Source organism: Megascapheus bottae, chromosome X (assembly GCF_031878675.1).
Source record: "Megascapheus bottae isolate mThoBot1 chromosome X, mThoBot2.hap1, whole genome shotgun sequence".
NCBI classification, from domain to species: domain Eukaryota; kingdom Metazoa; phylum Chordata; class Mammalia; order Rodentia; family Geomyidae; genus Megascapheus; species Megascapheus bottae.
Window position 1 is genome coordinate 67810890 of NC_143547.1, and position 16006 is coordinate 67826895.

The 16006-nt window shown below is 39.2% G+C and overlaps 1 pseudogene; it reads right to left on the bottom strand.

Moving 5' to 3' along the window:
- Window positions 1-13323: 13323 nt before the first annotated feature.
- LOC150041245 (tRNA methyltransferase 10 homolog A pseudogene) lies at window positions 13324-14338 on the bottom strand (annotated as a pseudogene).
- Window positions 14339-16006: the final 1668 nt, after the last annotated feature.

The window sequence follows — 16006 nt, forward strand, 5'->3', positions numbered from 1 at the left end:
ATTTTAAAGGGAATACACCCAGCCTAAGTACCTACAAATGACCCTTGCCAAGTCAAGCCCATGGCATGCATATATACCAACACTTTGCCATATTTGTTTCAGTTCTGATAGTTTATTGTCTTCCCTTTTGGATACAATCCAATTTGACCCATCAAGAGAAGACTTATTACTTAGAAATCAGCTCAACATAATTTGAAAATAATCTATCAACATAACTGCAAATTATAACCTAGGGAAACATGATATATGAAAAAGAAAGACAATATGACTTCAAAGTTTTTAACTCCACAACAATGAAAGGGTCAAATACAATCAATTTCTTTTCTGGCTATATTCTTAAAAGAACTCTCCATATGATGCACAAATATTTAAAATTGGTTTAACCTTACAGTGTTCTAGTACCTGATAAGAAGGAGAGATGAAGCATTGATGATTCCTCCTATGTGAATGAATGAAACATGAAGCGAATAAGCTAATTATAAATGACTACATACTTCATGATGTCAGTGATATAAAATGTCCAGAGTAAGTAAATCCATATAGCAAGAAATTAAATGACAGTTTTCAGGAACTTAACAGTAAAGGAATGAGGCTTAATAACTGAAGATACAAGCTGTTTGAGGGAAAGGGTGGTAGGAAGCACAGTGCTTTGCACATGCTATAAAAAGTAACATGCGGGCCAGGAGTTTGGCCTAGTGGTAGAGTGCTTGCCTACCATGCACGAAGACCCAGGTTCGAGTCCTCATTACCACATACATAGAAAAAAGCCAGAAGTGGTGCTGAGGCTCAAGTGGTAGAGCTCTAGCCTTGAGAAAGTCCAAGGACAGTGCTCAGCCCCTGAGTTCAAGCCCCAACACTGGCAAAAAATGTAACATGCATGCTTTTGAAATCAGATTTTAAAAGTGTAACAATGGAGCACACTGGCTTCACTGGGCATGGATGAAAGTGAACTGTGCAACTCATGTGTGGGGATGGAAGATAGGGAATGGGAGAGAATGAAGGAACAAATGATACTATGCAAAAGGAAATATTATTTCTGGATATATGTAAAGGTAACCCCATTGTACATCACCTCTAAAAATAACAATAAAGTAAATTGGAAAAAATCAAATTTTATTTGTAAATTATATCTTAATTCACCTTAAAGAAATCTTTTGGAAAAACTATATAAATATTTTTGCCAAGTCCCAGAGCTTGAACTTAGAGCTTCAGCATTGTCCGTGGGCTTTCTCAAGGCTAACATTCTATCCTTGAGCCACAGCACCACTTCTGGATTTTTCTATGTATGTGGTACAAAGGAATTGAACCTGGGTCTTCAGGTATGCTAGACAAGCACTCTTACCACCAGGCAAAACTTCTGGCCCCATTATATAAATATTCTTAAAGTGGAAAAGAAAAAAATAAAGGACTGAATGGCAAAGGATTCAAAATAGATTTATTAAAACAATGCCAAGAAAGACACCTCAAGCAAACTGATGAACAAGGTAAGGAAATATACTTAAGATGTAGATAAGAAACTCAACAAAGATCCTATTTAATAGCCAAAAATACAAAATGGTCTTATTTCTTGAATTAAGAAACTACTACTCCACCCATGGGCTAGTGGTTTATGCCTTTAATCCCAGGTAATCAGAAGTTTGACATCTAGAGAATCTTATTTCATAGTAAGCCCAGGCAGAAAAGTCATTGAGAATCCATGCCTAAAATAAACAGCAAAATCTAGGGCTCCTCATTATCAAGAAATCTACTAACAGCAGATGCTGGCAGAGATGTGGCAAAAGGGGAACACTACTATACCGTTGGTGGGAATGTAAATATGTTCAACTACTTTGAAAACCAGTATGGACATTCATCAAAAGAGGACACAAATCTTTCCTATGACCCCTGCAATCCCACTCTGGGGCATTTACCCAAATGACCACCAAAAGGCCATACTAAAATGACCAGAATAATAGTGTTCATTGCAGCAGTATTTACCATAGCTAAGATATGGAACCAACCCAGGTGCCTCTCAGTAGATTAATGGATCAAGAAAATATTGTATACATACAAAATGGCTTGAACTTGGCCTGGGTGCTGTCCCTGAGCTCTTCAGCTCAAGGCTACCATCCTACCCTTGAGCCAAGTCCTATTTCCCATTTTCTAGAGGTTAATCGAAGAGTCTAGGGTCCTCTTGTGCCCGGGCTGGCTTTGAACCTTGATCCTCAGATCTCAGCCACCTGAGTAGCTAAGATTACAGCTGTGAGCCACTGGGCCGGGCTGGAAACAAGAGGTTCTTATTGTGTGCTGTATGCAGTTATTTTTTCTGTTTAATTTAATGTACCCTTTGTCTTGCATGTAAGTTTATCTGATCCATGGAAGGGAAAGGAAAAAACAAACAGCAGAACAAAGGATGAACTAATGTAACAATGATACTTACTAGATATGTTGGAAATGAAGTATATAACTTAGGGTAGGGGGAGGGAATGGAGAGGGTATGCAAGAAAAAATGAGTGGAAAAGATAAATGTTTAAAAAGAAATGTACTCATAAGCCAAGGGAGGCCTTGTTCAAGTCTTGTGACCCACGAAGAAGAAGAAGAAGAAGAAGAAGAAGAAGAAGAAGAAGAAGAAGAAGAAGAAGAAGAAGAAGAAGAAGAAGAGGAGGAGGAGGAGGAGGAGGAGGAGGAGGAGGAGGAGGAGGAGGAGGAGGAGGGGGAGGAGGAGGAGGGGGAGGAGGAGGAGGGGGAGGAGGAGGAGGGGGAGGAGGGGGAGGGGGGAGGAGGGGGAGGGGGAGGGGGAGAAGAAATGTACTCATTTGTAACTGTAATTAACCTCCCTGTTCATCACCCTTACAATAAAGATATTTTCTTAATTTAGGGCTTCCATGCTCAATCACTAGCCTAGCAAGCAACCAAAAATCCAAGTTCAAAGCCCAAATATATCTATAACAATCTAGGTGATTAAATTATTAATAGTCTCTCTGAAAAACAATATGAGTGGTGACTTTGATCAAGTGACCTAACTTGTAGAATTAAAACACCTCTCTGAAAATATTCAATAAAAATTTAATTAAAAACAGTTCTCAAACAAGATTATGTGACAGAATTGATTCACGGATCAATCCCAACAACTCTTTAAAAAGGAAGAACTTTCAATACACTTCTAGATATTCCATAGGAAAAAAATGAAAAATTGCTACCAAACTGATTATATGAAGCTTCTATTAATCTGATACCAAGAGCAGATAATGATAGGACAAAGAAAGAAAAATAAACAGGGCTTTGACTAGCCAAATAAAGAGTATTCTTGTTTATCATATTGCCATGAAAGTGATCCAGTAGTCAGAATATCCTCTCTTATCAAGTGTACTTTAGCACAGTGCCTACTTAACCTTGACTATAATATATTTCCCACCAGTCCACAGTAACAGTCAGATAAATCAATCTCTGAAGAACAAAGGTCCCTTCATTCTCATGTAACCATGAAAGCCCACATTGGCCTCTGCTTGCTCACTTTCTTCCAGAAGGTTACTGAGTATGTGTGGTTCTTCCTAGGCTCTGAGTAAAAGTCACTGTGCATTTGATCTCTGTAGTATCAGACACCATATATCTGACTATCTGCAAAATATTATGATGTCACTCCATCCCTCACCAATGCAATAAATGAAAGGAAAATAAAATGGATATTCTGCCACATATGCATAACCTAAATCTAGTCATAAGTAAACATCAGACAAACCAATCTCAGATACGTTCTAAAAAGTACCTGACCAGGACTCTTCCAAAATGTCACAGCTGTGAAAGATCAAATACAATGCAAACTCCTCAATAAGATCCCTGGAATGGGTAGGGGAGAAGAGGAAGAAAAAAAGGCATTAGTATGATAAATGATTAAATTAAAGTGAAGACCATAGATTATTTATTCATACTGAAACACTGTTAATCTCTGTTTGGGTGATTTTTATGGCTATGAACATTATTAACAATACGGAGACCTAGATGAAGGTGCTCAGTACAACTTTTGAAAGTTTCAAAGTAATTCATAAAGTTAAAAAAAAGTATTAAATCAGCCCATCATGGTGGCATATAAGGGTAATCCCAGCACTCTGGATAAAAAACTAAGAGGAAGATCACCAATTTCATGGCCAGTCTAGGATACATCCGGAGACCCTGTGTCAAAAACAAAACAAAACAAAAAGTTTATCTTTTTGAAATTCTCCATATGAAATGACTAAAATCTCATCAACAACATATAATTGTATTCACTCTTATTATGAAATATGCTTTTACATAATATAAGAGAAATAAAATAAATAGGTAGACATCTATGAAATAAAAACTAAAAGTCTGGCATAAAGATTAACCATAAACAAAGTAATATTCAGTAAGAAACATATCTTTTTGAAGAAAAAGCAAAAGCAAGTCTTAGAACTTTTTTTGCCAGTCCTGGGCTTGAGCTCAGGGCCTGAGCGCTGTCCTTGGGCTTCCTCAAGGCAAGAGCTCTACCACTTGAGCCTCAGCATCATGTCCAGCTTTTTCTATGTATGTGGTACCAAGGAATCAACCCCAGGCAAGCACTCTACCACTAGGCCAAACATCTAGCCCAGACTTAGAATTTTTTGAGGTATGAGAATTTGAACTTAGTGCTTTTCACATCCTAGATCAGTTTTCTACCACTTAGTCACACCTCCACCTACATTTGGAGGAGTTTTTTACAGTGTGCAATTATTAGAGTACTGAACCTAATTAAACATAAGGCAAGGCACAACGTGCTTAGAAAGTGGACTGTTGAGAAGTCTAGATAGACTGCTTACCTATTAATCTAATTACATGTTGATCATAGGCAATTTAGACCACCTATAAATGATAGTATTGTAATTTGCTTGAGTGAAAGAGTCAGAAAATTCTTACCCAGAAGCTTAGCAGGCAGAGGCTTCAATTCCTGTTAAGAACTTGCTGCAACTGGGCACCAATAAGCTCACACCTGTAATCCTAGCTACTCAGGAGGCTGAGACCTGAGGATTGTGGTTTGAAGCCAACCCGGGCAGAAAAGTCCATGAGACTTGTATCTCCTATAAACTACTGAGACAAAGCCAGAAGTGATGCTGTGGCTCCAGTGGTAGAGCACTAGCCTTGAGCACAAATAAGCTCAGGGATAGCACCCAGGCCCTGAGTTCAAGCCTCAGAATTGGCAAAAATAACAATGAAATAACAACAACAACAAAAACAACTAGAGCTTATTGCAAATGTTTGGTGGTGATATTTCTCTAAATTTACCCCACTCCATCCCAAATTTCCTCTAGCCAAAAGAGTATTCAATGAGTTCAGCTGGAATCAGACTCTTTGCTAGATCAGTCAGCTTTGTAAGACTCCCAGCTAGCCCAAATCAATTGAGAAGCTGAGTTTGCTGAAGAGCCAAGGTCTACTGACATAATTGGATCTACAAGTGCCCGGATCTCTGGGTTACCAGAGCTGAGTTCTCGCATGCTCCAAATTCCCTTGAGCTCCAAGTTCTCCAGATCTTTGAGTACCCTCATGCTCCCAGTTCCCCTGAGCCCCATGTTACCCAAGTACAGAGTTCCCTCAAGCTATGAGTTATTCCAATCGTGCATTTACCCTGATCTCCCACTTCCCTGGATCTGTATTCCCTCAAGCTGCAAGTTCCCTAGATCTCTAATTTCCCCCGATCTGTAATTACGAACATCTGGTACTTCTTTCCAGCTTCAAGTTATCCTGATCTAGAACTTTCTGATATCTCCAAATTGCCTAGTGCTGAGGTTCTTGGAGCTCCAATTTAATCTTTGAGGTTCATCTCGAGCTCCAAGTTTTCCAGACCTATGAGCTCCCTTGGTACTTTCCTCAAGTCTACCCCAGTGTCTCAGTTACCTCAATCTGTGAATTCCCGTGAGCTTCTAGTTCAATTGCATACTGAATTATTCCCATCCCTAATTATCTAGATCTATGAATTCCATCAAGCTCTAACTTATCACCATCTCTATCTTACCCACATCTCTTAGCCCATCTCCAAGCTTCCCCAAACTCTTGAGTTGTCCTGATCAATGTGTTCTCAAAATCTCTGAAATACTTGGATCTCCATCAGGATTCAAGTTCTCCTCAGATTCCTACTTACCCTGATTCCTGATGTCTCTTGGGCTCCAGTTACCCCATCCCTGAGTATCCCCAGTTCCCAGTTCCCTGATCTTTGTGTTACTCCAGCCTTTGAGTTCCCTGGAGCTCTGAGATATCTCAATCTCAAAACTATCCATATTTCCTGCCCTCATGTCTGAGTTCCCCCAAGCTCCAAATTATCCTCATCCCCGCCTTCCCCAGTTTCTGAATCACCTGTATCAACATCTTCTTCCCTCGAGCTCCGAATTAAACTAATTTGTGTGTCCCCTCCCATTCACAGTTATTCAAATCTGTTACTTCCACCTCTGAGTGACTGGGTTCTCGGAATTCCTCTGGTTTCCTACTGACCCAAATGGCTATTTCTTAGGCTCGTCAGTGACAAAGATGGGTGAAATATCTCAGGATACCACTCGCTGAAGAGACGAATTCCTTCAGGCTCCGTGGTCACTGGCCTTGTGTGACCCCTCAGACCAAGGTCCCTGGATCTCACCCAGCCCTGAATAGCTGAGGTCCATCGGGCTGTCCGTGTCATGGACACCCAGTTTCTCACAGATTCCTGATGGCCCAAACACCTCAGGCTCTAAGGTACTTGATATCAAAATTGCCTCGGGGTCCCTATGATTTGGTTGGCAAAGTTTCCTGGAGCTCTCGGTGACCGGGACTGCTGAGGTCCCTCAGGCTCCCTATGCCTCAGACGGCCGAATTTCCTTCGGCTATCACCCAGAGGGACAAATTTCCCAGATCCACAGATACCTAGCTGGCAACATGCTCCCAAACTCCAGTGACCTTGAGGACCACGGTTCCTAGTTACCTAGATGGCTAAAGTCTTTGTCTTTTGGTGACACTGTAGACTGAATTCTCTCCAGTTTCTGGTGATTGCGATCCTCAGAATTCTGGAGTGTCGGTTAGCCGACTGGACTACCCAGCTCCAAATGGACCGGATATACGAAGTCCCTCCGCTGTCCAGCTATCCGGAAGGCCTAATTTCTTCCAGCCCCAATATCCCGGATGTATGTAATCCCTCGGCTGTCCAGTTATATAGATAACGTACATACTTCAAGCTGCAAGTAATTCAGATGGCTTAGTTATCTCAGGTTTCTGGTTACCCGGAGGATCAAGGTACCCCAGACTTCTGGTGACCTGCATGGTCCAGATTGGTGAACAAAGCAGAGAAATAATTGACCAGTGCTATCACATCCAGATCGGTAGTTCATGATGACCAAGTAGTCAGAGGACTTTCAGCCTCTCAGAGACCTGAATGTCTGAATCTCTTTGGGCTCTAGCCAGATGGATTTTTGAGGTCAGTTGGAATACCAGTTACATGGATGATTGAAACCGACAGGTTTCCCAGTAACCTGGATGGCAGAATTCCCTCATTTTCCCCTAAAAATTGTCATACTGCCAAATGTTATTTTCAACAGCAACCCATCAAAATCCCAATGGCACTTTTCACTGAGATAAAAACAACTAAATTCACATTCATACAGAATCACAAAAGCCCCCCCAAATATAAAGAAATTGGGACTCTCCTCCACCCCAGGAGGAAAGAAGGAGGTATCACAATTCTATACTAAAACTTTTACTACAGAGGTTCTGTAACCAAAATAAGTTGGTAATGGCATAAAAGTCAGTGGCCATTGAAATAAACTTAGAATATTCAGGAATAAACCCACATGCATACAGCCATTTGAAATTTGACAACCAATCTAAAAATACATGTTGGAAAGAGGCAACTTCAACAATGCTGCTGGGGAAACTGGATATTCATATGCAGAAAACTGAAGTTGGATTCCAGTCTGTCAACTTGTAATATTACCAATTCAAAAATGGATCAACAACCTCAATTTTAAACTTGAAATCTTGAAATTACTACAAAAAGGAGTTCTAGCAATAATACAAGATATTAGGATAGGAAAGCCTCTACTCAGTAGAATTCCAGAAATTCAGCGAATTGGAGAAAGAATTGACCAGCAGGATTGCATCAAGTAGAGGTACAAAGACACCAAACTTGGGAATAGCCATAGTGAAAGGAAAGAAATTCAAGTTAAAATGATAGAAAATATTTTCAATAAAAAACAGAAAAAAATCCCAAATATTGGGAAGCACTCATCCAGGTACAAACAAGCTTCTAAAATATTCAGCAAATAAGAATCACTCATATAACAGTTAAACATTAAGAGTTCAGGAGGAAAATACTGAAAAGTACAAGCCCAAAGTACCAAGACACAAACATTGCCAAGCTTGGAAGATTTCTCAACATAAACTTTACCAACAACAAAAGTATAGAATGACATATTTCAAATGATGTAAGACAACAACTGTCAGCCTACATTAATCTGTCCATCAAAACTATAATTCAGTGAAATCTACTAAAGCAATATACGACTACAGAAGTGATGCTGTAGAATATACTCAAATACATATAGAAGATAATTGTAACTATGAAGATATAGGATAAAATAAATCTCAGATGATAAGCAAATAAAGAGTAGCAATGACAGAAGGAAGAAAAAAAGGAAAAAAGAGTGAAAGCAAGGGAGAAAGAAAGATAGCTGAGAGGGAAAGGGAGAATGAGAGAGCAAGCAAGAAAGAAAAAAGAAAAAGAAAGGAAGGAAAGAGGGGCCGGGAGTTTGGCCTAGTGGTTAAAGTGCTTGCCTAGCATGCATGAAGACCTGGGTTCGATTCCTCGGTACCACATATAGAAAAAAGCCGGAAGTGGTGCTGAGGCTCAAGTGGTAGAGCTCCAGCCTTGAGAAAGTCCAAGGACAGTGCTCATGCCCTGAGCTCAAGCCCAGGACTGGCAAAAAAAAAATCAAAAAAAAAGCAAGGAAGGAAAGAAGGAAGGAGAAAGAAAGACAGAAAGAAAGAAAGAAAGAAAGAAAGAAAGAAAGAAAGAAAGAAAGAAAGAAAGAAAGAAAGGGAAAGCAAGAGGGAAAGCAAGGGAGAAAGGAAAGAGAGCTGAGAGGGAAAGAGGAGAGAACAAGCAAGCAAGCAAGAAAGAACAAAGAAAAAGAAAGGAAAGAAGGAGAAATAGAGAAAGACAGAAAGAAGGAATGAAAGACAGAGGGAAGGAAAGAAGGAAAGAGAGAGAGAAAGGAAGGAAGAAAGGAAGGAGAGCTGAGAGGGAAAGAGAGAAGAAGAGAGCACGCAAGCAAGAAAAAAAGAAAAAGGAAGGAAGGAAGGAAGGAAGGAAAGAAGGAAGGAAGGAAAACCACAGTGACATCATCCAGGCCTAAATTCAAGCCCCAAGACTAGCACCAAGAAAAGCTTTTCATCAAAAGTCACATTGTATTATATTCTTGTCATTCCTTAAGATATATATGATAAAATATACTACTCAATTCACAATATTTAAGAGGTACTATGAACTAAACATTGAGCCAGTCTCTTTACTATCAGGAATTATAGATATCAACAGAAAAACACATATAATTAAACTTAACAGAGTCTTTGTTCCAAGTTTTTTTTTTTCATTTCAGTCTCTGAGTTTAAAGTTGCTACATTTGAATAGGTATATAAATAATGTTTCATTAAATTTACTGAGATTGGGGCTGGGATATAGCTCACTGACAAAGGGCCTACCTAGCAAGTGCAATGTCCTAGGTTTGATCCCCAGTACCAAAAAGGAAAAGACTGAGGTTATTAGGGAATGGGCAACTTAAGTTTCTAAGACACTGGAACATTCAAGCTAAAATTACAAGTGTCTAATGTGTGGAGGAAAAAAATCAAATTTTCCCATATTTATATGAAAATCATTGGTATTCCACATCCAAATTTATAATTTTTATCATTATGTAGTTATACAAAGAAGTTTCAACTTACCAGTTTGTGAGTAAAATGCATCCTGATCGAAGTCACCTCTCACTATTGTCCTCATCTCTTCAGATCTGACTCATCTCCTGTTTTCCTATTTCTATTTTCCTATATCTCTATCTATCCATCATTATGACTGCATTGATCCAGCCTTCCTTAATTCATCTTTTTCCTCTTGACCCCATCTCACCACTGACAAAACATTTTCCAGCATCCTGTTATCTACATTGTTAAACTGTAGGTTAGTTAGTGAAGGAAGTTACAGTATTGGAAGCCTCTCCTTTATATGACCATATTTCCATTAACTTGTTTGTGTATATAGGCATAAAATCCTGGATCTGTTTACATATATATTTGTAATCTAGATCTCAATTCCATGTGTGAGAGAAAATATTTATATTTGGCCTTACTGAGCCTGACTTACTTCACTTAATGTGATTTCATTGAAGGCTTTACATTTTCCTGCAGATGACATATTATCATTCTTTCTTTCCCCATACCTTTCACCTTTAAAAGGCAGTAACACTATAGAGCATACTTTAAGGAGTGAGGAATTACAATCCACCTCCTTAAGGATTGAACACCTTCATAAAGTGACATCATTCTTGATGGATAAAATTCTACTGTACGTATATGTCATATTTTCTTGATCAATTGGCCCATTGAATGGCATCTTCTGTTCCCATGACACGGATTTGGAAAATAGTATGGCAATGAATATGAAAATACAAGTGTCTTTACTATATACCAACTTATCATCATTTGGAGAGGTATCACTGGAATTGTTGGGTAGTTTTTGTATTTACCTGTTTGAGGAATCTGAACACTAACTTTCTCAGTGATTGTTACAGTTTACATATCCACCAACAGGATATGTTTCTTTGTCCCCACATACCTGCCAAAATCTGTTGTGTATATTCTTGATAGTGCCAATTCTTACTTCAGTGAGATAGAGTCTCAGTGTTGTTTTGATTTGTATTCATGTTATTTTGTCAGGATGATGTACAGAGGGTTTACAGTTACATACATAAGGTAGTAAGTCCATTTGCATTGTTATGGCCAGAAATGGTGACTGTTTCTTCCTGTTTATTCACCATTTTACTTCTTCCCAGAAGACTTTATTTAACTCCTTTCTCTGTTAATAGGGTATGCTTGGATGGTTTAGTCTCTTGAAATCTTTCTAGAGTCATTATAGGCCCTTCTCAGGCATGCAATGGTAAAGATCTCCCATTTTGAAGGCTGTGTAGAAATTTTTTAGCTTGATTCCATCACATTGGTCAACTCCTTTTCCAATTAGCTGACTATCTAGAAGTCTACTCCCAATAAATTCTAATATTTCTCCTATTCCTTCACATAGTAGTTTAAGGATTTCACATCTTATATTGAGGATTTAGTCCATTTTTAATTTATATTACTACAGACTGGCATACCAGGATCAAGTTCAATATTTCAAATGTGCAGTTTCTCCAAATGCATTTGTTGAAGAAGCGCTTAAATTTCCAACATATTTTTGTGACTTGTTTGCCAAATATTAGATGCCTGTAGGAATAGGTTTATTTCTGCATATTCTTGTCTGTTCCATTGATATTCAGGTTTATATTTGTGCTAATACTTAACTGATCTTTATTATGATAGTTCTATAGATGTCTAGAATTGTGATACCCCCAGAACTGCTCCACACCCAAAAACTTAACCCAGGCCAGAGATAATTCTTATACCCACAAGAACTCCTAGAAAAAAACCATAATTTCAGGTCCAAATAACATGGATTCCTCCCCCCACCCCCGCAAGTGATAAGGCTTTTCTTTATTTACATGACTTATTTATAGGCTTTAATATGGAGGACCAGATAATTATTAAGAATAAAACAACAAAAGAAGAGTCCACATGAAATTCAACCACACATAAATGAGGTTCTATACAATATATATGCTGCATGTTATATAATTGCTTGCATATCTTTTTCAGAAATTAAAAAACAAACCGAAATTTACATTGTCAAAACTCTGCAAAGGCCCCTGAACTCTTACTTTAGCTGAAGAACAATCACACAACATATGCATCACTTTTCTACGATTGCTGTTTAGAAAAAAGCACCTACTCCCTCTCACCCCTTCGTCCTTGGCCAACATGCAGAAGAATGGTTTGGTTATGGATTTTTGTACTTGAATGAAAGTCAAATTTCTCTGATTCACACAAACAATGGTGATCATTTCTATTCCCATCTATTAACAACTAAGAATCACACATGATGTGGACAGATAGATGAAAATAATTACAAGCATATTTTTCTTATATGCATGTCAATACTTAAAGGAACATAAGCTTGAATGTTATTAAAGAAGGCTGATGCACCATATCTCAAAACAGATTGTTAAGTAATGTACCTTCTATCGCGAATATAGTATAACCCTTCTATTAATTACAATAAAAATTTATAAAATGAAACAAAATATGTGGAAATAAATACCAAATATAAGAAATGTTCTATTTAAATTAAGGTAAATGAAAAAATTGATTCTTCAAAAGTAACCACTTTCTGAAATAACAGCCTGAGAAATTTAATTTGGTAACTGAAAAGTGAATATATATGTATATATTAATATACTCTTTGTGGGACCTAGGTGTTGTTCTTGAGCATTTTTGCTCAAGTATAGCACTCTTACCACTTGAGCCATGCTCCATTTGTAGTTAATTGGAGATAAAAGACCCTAAGAGTTTTTTGCCTGGAATGGATTCAAACTACAGTACTTAGATCTCAGCCTTGTGAATAGCTAGGGTGACAGGTGTGAGCCAGGGGAGTCTGGCCATGAATTACTATTATAGGAATGAGGAAAATGGATGAAAGGTTTTCCATTCCTTTGTAATTGCTGCAGATCCATGGATATGCATCACAAGGGGGAATAGGCATGGGCTCCATAGTCCAAACAAGTAAAACAACTAGTATAGATCTTTGAAGTAACTCAAATGACTAGAAAAGCTGAAAATACAGGGTAGCTGACCTCCCATAACCAACATACTAGTGGTCTGACAGCACAGATGTCTGCCTTCGCCAATAAACAGGTGATAGATCAGAAAGACACTGACATGTATATAAGCAATAAAACCAAAAAGTCAGAAGGCACATCTTGAAGAATAATTCCAGCAATGAAAGAGATGAGGGATTACCAATAAACTAAACTCTCAAACCTTAACAGAGGCTAAAAATTCAATTTTAAAAATTCCCTTCAAATGTTATTCTGCAAAAGCAAAAATTACTTTTGTTACCATTTACCTTAATGGTTTATTTTCCTTTCTAACTTCAAGGAAATGAGAGAAAACAAAGCTTTCTTCCAATCTGCTTCCATTTTACTTGCCCTCGGTCAAGAGGAAACCTCGTCTATTAGTGTCAGCAGCCGCTACTCAAGACTCCATACTGTTCTCCATGTCCCATATTGCGTCTATGTGCACCATCCAGCTGGGCTCATGTCTGCTATTAACCCCGTCACTGGAATTACTGTTGGCTCCACCTTTAGTCCTGGGAGACTGCTTGCCCTGGAAAGAATGACCATAGGCTTGATCTGTGGGAACAGCTACTTTTCGCTGAGGTAAGATGGTAAAAAAGGCATGTTGTTACTCTTGTTTCCAGGTATTCCAGAATAATTTCAAATACGTGATTGACTGCCTAAACTTTCTGACTGTTCATCTTCACAATGCATATCTTCACAAAATGTCCAAGGGGGAGCAGCACATGGTGAATCCTGTAATCGGATGCCTTTTTTGTACACAAATCCCTTGTGATGGTTGTGATTCACTAAGCCTCCAATCACATGGGCTTTTGATTCATCCAGCTCCTTTAGAACATTAGGTGAATCTGACATAAGATAAATCAGATCTTCTTTTTGTATGAGTTCACTGTAGTGCTCTGTGTTGATGTGGATATCCTTCCAGTTGATCCAGCCTCTGTCATTCTCATCCATGTTCTTTTTCAGCTGGCCACCATAGCTAGTAAAGTAAAACTGAATGGGATGATGCGCTCGCCTGTTTTCTGCATAGCTGCATTGAATCTGCTTATGAAGTTTCTTAGTGTCCTTCAATGCCATCAAATCATCAATGATAAGACAGAAGTTGCTCTGTGGCAACTTGTGTTTGCACATGTTTTCTCTCATTTCCATCTGAGTTGGAGTCCAGCTGAGCCTGGCACTCTAATTTTTTCCTCTTGAATTTTTTTTTCTGCTTCTGCTTGCAGAGTTCCCACTGCTCCTCCCATTGCTTCTGTTCCATTATCTTGTTCATTTGCCATTTGGACACTGGCTCAGTCACTTCATTGGAAGTTGGCTTCTATTCACTGGCTTCTTTTTCTCCTCTTGACTTTCACTTAAATCTTTCTTTCTATACTAGACATCTCAATAAATGCTGGCAGCATTTCTGAGGACATTATTTGATGCCTCTGAAAAATGAGCCAAGGAGCTGGTGGGAATATGAGTGATCTCTCAGAAAGCCTTTCTGGAGTAGTCTTGTTACCGCATGTGAGTTCTCCTTCGTGAACTTCAACTCCCAGAGGGAAAGGCAGCAGTTGCACCATGATGTCTCCCAACGTGGATTTTTTTTTCCTGACCAGTCCAAGATCTACACTATACAGTCGTGTTCTTCCCAAAAAAGTACCTTATGCTCTTCTTGTCTGCTTTGCCAATCTTCCTACCATTTTAAAAGGTCACTCAGTCCTCAGCTACACATGGAATCTTGAGCACACAACTGGACTGCTCAACACTCAGTAAACAAAGGGGAATACCATCTACCTGTGTGCCTGCCTCTCATTGTTTTTGTGAGAACATTCTCCATTTGACCACATACTAGGGGTGGCTGTGTTCAGACAAGTTTTCTCTCTAATGCCTGCATATTCATGCAGATTGCTCCAGGATAATCAGAGAAGAACATCACACTCACTGGAATGTAAAAGTTCCCAACACTACTTGTTCACCAGACAAGACCTAAAGCAGAAAAGTGAATGACCTGAGAGCATTTCAGCCTTGGCCAAGGTGCACTTGCCATAGAACCTACTCTTGTTCTGGGTTCTCAAAGTCTCTACTGAACCCTGGCCACACCTTGACTATTAACTTCAGCCCAAATATCAGACCAAGGGACCCTCAGTTTACCACTGAATAGATTTTTTTTCCATTTAAAAGTAGTCACTGTTAATTTGTTAGGATGTCATGTGTCCATAGCAATAACATCCAGTCAGCACTTCACCCCAACTATTACTCTTATCCCATGTTTCACCTGTACCTACAGCCCTTCTCTTTTACAAAACTTTTACCATGCAGTTTTAGGAATATATGAAATGTTGGTAAGAACAGCTGTCATATGGGTCAAGAAGGGGAATGCCCACACACAGTGAAACCAAAGCAGGATACTCTTAAGAGTATGGAACTGCTGGGGTGCAGTGGCTCATGCCTGCAATCCTAGCTACTCAGGAGGCTGAGATCTGAGGATCAAGGTTCAAAGCCAGCCTGGGCACAAAGAGACCTGAGACTCTTATCTCCAATTAACCTCTAGAAAACAGGAAGTGGGGGCTTAAGGATAGAGTGGTAGCCTTGAGTTGAAGAGCTCAGGGACAATGCCCAGGCCTAATTCAAGCCCCATGACCCACACTCATAAAAACAAGAACACAAAGTTTGCAATGCCTATGTATATGTATCCATATAAAATGTTATCAGAATGAAAAGGGGGAGGGTGAATGCCTTCCTCCTATGTGTCATTCTCAAAGGTCTGATCATTCCTGTGGAGAGCATTCTCCACCTGATCACATACTAGGGTAGCTGTGTTCCTAAAATATGTGTACTCTGCTGATCTGCATCCCCACTACTCCACCCCACCCGTGCATGCAAGAGATCTGCAGGACTTGCCAGAGAAACTAACACATTTGCTAGTGCCAGTAGTCACCCATGGCCATCCCTAACAGAAGACAGGGCTAAGAGCAAATGGGACCTCTCTGATAGCTCACTGAGAAGCCTGTCTCACAATCCACCTCCAGTCCCAGCTGCCACAGAACAGACCCCAACCCTTGTTCTGGCTTTCTTATTAAACTCTTCTCTACCCAAGAAAG